Raw genomic sequence first — 7,694 nt, forward strand, 5'->3', positions numbered from 1 at the left:
AATGATTGTTGGATTCTAAATTATTTTAGCTTGTAGAAGTGTTGTTTTAAGTTTTAGAATTCCTTTCCCAAGTGTCGCATGAGTTACCCTATTTTTGCACTGATGGTCGTCGTTGTGGCGACTCTATTCACATGCTTCATTTTATTTCAGTCTAATTGATTCCTACACTTGTTTCACATGCATGAATCAACACTTAGTCATATATGCACTCAGGATCACACCATCCTTCATATCTGATTGATTTTCACACTCCCCTTAGGAGGATATGGGTCCTTGTTCCCGGATCTCACACTTCACTGCATGCACTGCGAAATCTAGGAGCTCAAGGCCTCTACCTTGGCTTCTAGAATTTATCAAAGCCTGTCCTAGGCTAGTTCCAATTGTGCATTGCACAGTTCCAAGAGCCATCCTCCCAGCTTGGTCACTAAGACTGTGTAATGTGTAGTCTCTCCTGACATTTTCCCGGGCTGAATTTCACATTGTGTAGTTCTAGTCATCAAGCTTCCCGACTGACTATTCGGACTACACAATGCGCAGTTCCCATAGTCAGCCAGTGACCTCTTTCAACCAAAATTGAGTAATCCTTCCCATCATGAGCCTCGTTTGCTGCTTGATCTTATCTTGAAAATGTTTCACCTTTTACTGACATTTTCTTTCCATGAGTGTCCTCTCTATCCCACAGGTACAATAGTTGTTGAGAAAATCTCTAGTAGTTATAATTAACATGGCATCCAAGAGAGTTTCATCAAAGGAAATCATCAAAATCAGTATTGGGGAAGGAATTGAGTAGATATCAGTTGATCTATCAGTTTATGTAGATACTCGGTTGTTCATTGAGAAGGGTACAACACTGAATTAGAAGCAAACCAAAGACACTTTTGTAGAGGACTTCAAGGGAGACTTATAGGACCAATAGGTTTATATTAGCATCTAGTGGTTAGGGTTATACAAGGTTGCATGCAAGTACATCGCATTACCATGTGCAGACATTATCAGCTGGATTATCTCACACACAGATGAGCAGACTATGACATTGAGCAATGTTAGCAGGATAGAGCTTGCCACCTTCAGGACAGAGAAATTTCAGCAGATGTATCACTTGCCCGACCTAGTGAAGTGCATGGACTCACTTTTCTATGCAACCCATAGTTATGTGAACAATAGAGACATCATCAAGCATTGGGTGAAAGAGTCATCAAAGTTTAGATAGACACCCACTCAAGTTTACAAGACGAAGTCCCTCAGGAAGGCTTACCAATTCTTGATCATATTTTCATGCAGAATATATGGTCAAGAGAACACAGAAACCTTTCTTGAAGGGTGGGTAGTCTTACTGGACCAGTTGGTGAGTGATGGGAGGCCATTCAACTGGTCATATTTTTTACCTCATCAGTTGAATATCCTTGTGGCTAAAGCTCAGAATCCACCCAAAAATGAGCAAGCAAGGTTTTACATGTTCGCATACTTACTGGATGCAATATGTGCCCAACAACAGTTCCCTGGCATGAACTGGACATGGACACCAAAAGAGACTATTGTCAACATCTATTGCAAGTTGCTTTCTGACTACAGCTATCGAGGAGTGATGGTAAGACTAACTGACCATTTTATCATCCCATTGTACAAGCTTATCTTTGATAAGGAGCCACCTTGCATGTCTCGAGATGCAATGGAGGTGATAGTTAACATTGCAGATTGGTATGCCTCACCAGGTGACACCTTCATCAGAGTGTTTAGTAAAGAGAAGCCTCCACATGTTCTATCAAGGTATGCCACTAACAAGTTGATCATGCAAGACGTTTCATATCACCTCACTACAAGGTTATCAGTAGGACTGCATAGAAAGAAGAAAGTGCCATGGTCTGCTCTTCCTTTGTGGATTAGGTTATATGAGATTAAGAGCCTGAAATATGCAGATGTCAAGGCTCAAGACATATTGAAATTCAATTTCTACACCAAATAATTTAATATGTATGATCCCCTAGTATTTGCAAGGACCACTATGCGAGGGTGTACTTTCCATGGATCCACGAGACATCTCATTGGAGAGAGGAGGACCCTTGAAAGTATTTCTATAATTCCTTGAGACTCAATGAGTCTGTCATCTTAGAAGGAACTTGGAAATCTGCTTTGCAGATAGCAGAAGCCTCGTAAGCAACAACAACAATAGCAAGAGGCAACAATCAAGTGCAGGACAAGGGAAAGAGGAAGATTGTTGAGAACTGAGAGGTAGATAAAAGCTCCAAGATGAGGGAAGATCCTATATTGGAGAAGGAAACTTTGGCAGTGGAAGTAAATAGGGACCAGCGGATGAAGAGAGTGAAGGAATATAGAAAGGAAGAGGCTACAGGAAGGAGGAGAGAAAGAGAAGAGAAGTAGAAGCAGGAATAAGAACAAAGGAAAGGCACGATGATAGAGAAAAAAACGTCGATATAGGTTGATGAGTCAGAATAGACAGTAGCTCAAGAAGAGGGTGAACCAATGTAGGATTAGGAGCTTTCTTAGCAGATTGAGCAATTGATTCAAAGTGACAGACATGGAGTTGGAACAAGAGCCACAGAATTAAGACACTAACCTGATCCCAAAAGCACCACAAGTCATCTCTCAGTCTCCATCACCTCTAGTGTCAGAACCAGCCTCGAGCGAGTAAGGATATGTTGTTCTCCTTGATGATGATCGGGTCATGGATGTGTACAATATATCATTTGACGAGATGAAAAAGAAGATTGTACAGGTGTGGAGGAAGCACTTTCTGGATGATCACGCATTAGCTCCATTCATCAAGGAAAGGGTGATAGTGTCAGACATCAAGAATCATCCAACCACCCTTGTTGAAACCATCTTGGCCTATGTAGGAGTAAAAAGATCAAATGTTAAGTACGTGAAGACTGAGAATGAACAACTCACAAAGAACTTGCAAGCTTCCAGGTAAGAGGCACAACAACTCCAAGCATCAGCACAGAATGCAGTTTCCACATTAGGGAAGATGAAGAAAATGATACTTGTTGAAGTATCAACACTTGGTCATACCATGCAGAAGCTCTATGACAGATTTGTCAACGTGCATAAAGTGGTTGTCCATGTATGTGTCTTACAACAGCAAGGTAAAGAGTTTGTTCAAACTCTCAAGAAAATACATGCTTCCATTTCCCATGTACAAAAGTGGACAATGAGGTACAAAGGGGCACCACTTGACTTAGTAAAGAAGATCAATCCACAGGCTGAGCTGGAGAAAGCGAAGGTTTGTATGTTGATGCATAAATACAAGTAACTTGCCTCATTCATCAGCAGCAACATGCCTCATATGCACAATTGTACAACAGTTTGGATGTCATGGTGAGAACGCATACGATCTCATCAATCGGTTCCCTCACTGAGGCTAAACCCAATAACCAAGTCCAACAGGAGGTTGATGAGTACTTCGAGCATCTGAGACAAGAGGCCACTAGAGAAGACTTGGAGTTGAGTGCACACAACATGCATAAGTACATCAGTGGTCCTGTCATGGTCAAGACCATGCTACACATGCTTCAGAATGAGTTGGATATAGATTCCAAGACCATATACCCGGATGCCATGGAGGCAAGATTTTTCTTTCAGAAAGACTCCATCACACAGTACCAAGCTTGGTGTCAATATGTGACCGAGAAGCACCAAGTGGAGGTTTCCGAGTTGGTCTTTCCCCAATCTTCGAAATCATAGTATTTTTTCTTGTTAAGTTGTCTCTAGCCTATTTTTTCTTACATGGGTACATGTGGAAAATGTAATATCATTTGTAAATAGGTTGTAAGTGAAATTCCAAGTGTCATTAGTGGAATGTGAAAATTCATCATGTTATGTAATGATTTACTTGTAAAGAAGTTTAAGAGTCATGAGGGGAGTCAAAGAGTCACAAAGGGGAATTTCAAGGGTCACCCCACCCTTTGTTATAAATATAACCTCATAATTCATAGAAATGGGCTTTTGGGATCCAAGATTTTTGCTAGTCTTAGGCTTAGAAAAGGTTTGGGAGTATTGTGAAGGGCCTTGGCTTCTCCATAACATATATTGAGTACACTTCTTTGTAGGAGCAGGCGTTCTTGACTGTAATGTTCCACTATTGAGGCTAGTGGTCATCAATGGTGTATGTATGGATGGAACTTTCACTTATAATAATAATAGCAGAGCCAACACACTTTCATGCATTTGTTGTTATTGTATTTATCTATTCTAGTTGCATTGGTAATATATGTTGTTTAACTTACACATTTTCTTATTAACTACTTTGTATGCATTTGTACGAATCATGTTGAACGTGTGTTGTTGAATTAACACATCACTGTCATTTGTGGACTATTTTACCTTGTGATGTCATTCTGCTCATGTGTTCCTTTCAAGATGTTTACTATTACAAGATTCTAAGGGGCACAATTCATTTTCCCCTCCATGTGTTAGAACCTCCATGCATCACACTCGACTTTGTGCAGGGTCACACAATTTCTCTCACCCAAGGTTATCATACTTACCTCTGTGTGCTGTCGCGGTCAAGGCATTACACTACCACCCACTATTGGGAATCCTACTCCAAACGGTTTGAGGTCTAGTTGGGACTTCATATCGGGGAGATCCCCTGAATGTTGATGGTCCAAGACTGTCAACATTTCTAGCACTAGAAGGAGGGACAGATGAAAAGTTGAGCCCTTGAATTCTGTTTTGAATTTCTACACATGTTTCATGACTTGGGTCCAAATCAAAACTGGGGCATGTTTTTCTCACGTTGTTGATTTTGAAGTGCTGACAATCATTTTAAATGACTTTTTTAGATATAAGTTCAATGACGAGGATGGAACAACCTTGTTCAAGCACACAGTTGCTTTTGTTGGCTTTTGTGACAGGCATGACGTACTATCTAATGATATTGCATGTGGGTTGTTCAATTTCACATTTGAACAAATAAATGGTGTCACACATTTCCTATAGCCTCTATACGCTCTTTTGGTCACTTTTTTAGAGAATTATGTAGTGCTTTCATTCTTTACGACCGTAAATCCCTTAATAAAAAAATCTTAAATTTTGGAAAATCACCTACTGAATCTCTTCAAGATTTTCACAATAGTTTTCTTCATTAATGTTATGAATTTCCTGAAGATGAATTTCGCTAGGAATTCTTAGATCAAATATTTCAATATCTTATTCACATTTCTGAGAATCCACAAGAGTTAGAACCTTTCCAATCGCTCCCAAAATTCCTTGGTGTTAGAGATTCTAAATCTAAAACGAACAAGGTTGTAGTCCTAGGTGACCCTATGTCCCCTTCCCATTAAACAACTCTAGCTCCATAGGTCGAGGTGGGAGAACTTGAAAATCCACCTATTGATCAATCACCATCTCCTCCTACCCCACCTGCTCGAGAAATATGTGCATATTTGGACTATAACTTCCATGGTTTTCATGTGGTCTTATCTCCTCATCCTCCATCCTTTGGTTCCTTTGATCCTCCAAATTTTGGTGTGTTGTGTTCATCCGTCTCAGATCTCACATGTGATTTTCACAAGGATCAAGTTCTAGATGGAGTTGGTTTTGAACAACCAACCCGCGATATCATTTTTTATGAGTATGTGTGAGAATTTGAACAAGAATATGTGGTGATAGATGACCTCCTTCTGTCCGCACCTCATATGCTTTATCTTGACATATTCCACGATTCTTCCATTTCTATTCCATCTTATGAAAATTCATTTCCAAATGTTTCTATTTCTAATCACTTGAAAAACACTTGGAATGCCAGCTTTTCATTTGATTGCGGAGAGGACAAGTCTATCTTCTCTGATGCTCCCAATCTCTCATATTACCTTCCAGAAACATAGAGGGTGAAATTTCTCATTTTTCATCATCCCCTCTGTACGATTCATCAAATCATGAGGATGCCATTGTCCATCATCTTGAACCTTCTAATCGTGGTTGTCATGATCTTTTCATTCATTCATACAATCATGATTCTAATTTGTCCACTGTTGATCTTTTTAATCCACCGGTCTTTGATGACACATATTCTGATGAATTGGAAACTCCTCAACCTATTGAGGCACTTCAACCTGAGCTTATGGTTATGTTAGGTTCTCGTAGCCCTGAGGTCAATTCCACTTCGGATCAAAAATCTGTCGAATCTTTTCAGGCTCCTCATCACTTCTATGTTCTCATTGAAATTAAATCTATCTTACCCTTCGTGTCCACCACTGGAATCACATGATCCTATTGTTCATGCATTGGAGGATTCATAAGTAGCAAGAATTATTGTGAAATGAAAGTTTTCTTCTTTTTCATGTTTTCTCACCTTTTAAGATCAAAGGTGTGTACATGTTTATCTTCCACACGCAATTTGATAGGACACCATGATACATCCACAAAGTGCCTTTCATGTGCTTTCCTTTTTTTCATTTTTGTGGGTGCATTCAAGCTTCGAACGTATTAGTTTGCATTGTTTTATCTTTATTTTTTATTGGTTTTCTTGCATATGTTTCTTGTCTATCACGCTCTCGCCTTCATGGGCCAACCAATGTCCTGATGGCTGCATTAGAAGTATCACTTCATGTGAGTTGACCTATGTTCTTCTTCGTTTAGGAGTAGGAGTAGTTTTTCTTTTCCTGTTTTTTCTTGATTTGCTTGATTTGTTTGTCTTGTCTTACTTCTTTCATTTGGTTGTTTTCTTTCACACCTGTAGGTTAGTGTTAAGTTATGGTATGTTCTATAATTATAACAGTTTACTTCTTTTTCTTATTATATTCCACCGATTAGCAATCACATGTACATAAAGTAAAGTGCAGATAGAACATTAAACGATCGACAGAAAACAAGCCAAGACAAGAGACACAAGATGTGGCGGCTAGCCAGGGACAAACCCCACAATGTGTGGGGAAACCCTTTGATCAAATATTCTTTTATCTTCAATAATTTAGCAGAGAGAAATAGTACAATAAATCTGATTCATATCAACAGTAGCAAACCCTAGATCAGTAGCATCAACATTAGCGGCTTCATTATCAAACTAGGGCAGACCATATCTCACAAACCGACAGTCGGATTGACTTCATTCCACCACCAAAAGTTTTGGCTTCTAGAGGAGGTTCAAATGAACCTATAGCGCAGTTCCAAAGAGGAGATCTTCTAGGCCACGCAAGTCAATCTTTACTTCTGCAGTTGCAGCTTCAGTTTCAGCAGTTTCCGGCATCAAACTAGGGCAGTCGATATCTTGCAAACCGTTCGTCGAATTGACTTCATTCCACCACCAAAAGTTGCGACTTTCAAAGGAGGTTCAGATGAACCTACAACGCAGTTCCAAAGAGGAGATCTTCTAGTCCACGCAAGTCAATCTTTACTTCTGCAGTTGTAGCTTCAAATTCAACAGCTTCCGGCTTCACATGTGTGAGAGAGAGAGACCCATTTCAGCGCAGTAGAGAAGAGACTCATATCTGCGCAGTAGAGAGAGAGAGATGTGATGAGATGAGTGATTCCAAATGAGGAAAAGTCCTCTTATATTTATACACAACGTTGGTGGGTGAATAGATGCGATTGTTGGGCTTCTGAGCCTACATGAGTTGTAGGTCAGCTTGATAATAATTCCATAATCAAAATAAATTCATATCTCCATGAATACTTATCGGAATTGGATGATCTTTATATCAATCCTACACCTCTCGACGAGAGGAATCTAATAA

Source organism: Pinus tabuliformis, chromosome 2_2 (genome assembly GCF_031772625.1).
Source record: "Pinus tabuliformis cultivar Carrire ecotype Pingquan chromosome 2_2, CPIR1, whole genome shotgun sequence".
NCBI lineage: Eukaryota > Viridiplantae > Streptophyta > Pinopsida > Pinales > Pinaceae > Pinus > Pinus tabuliformis.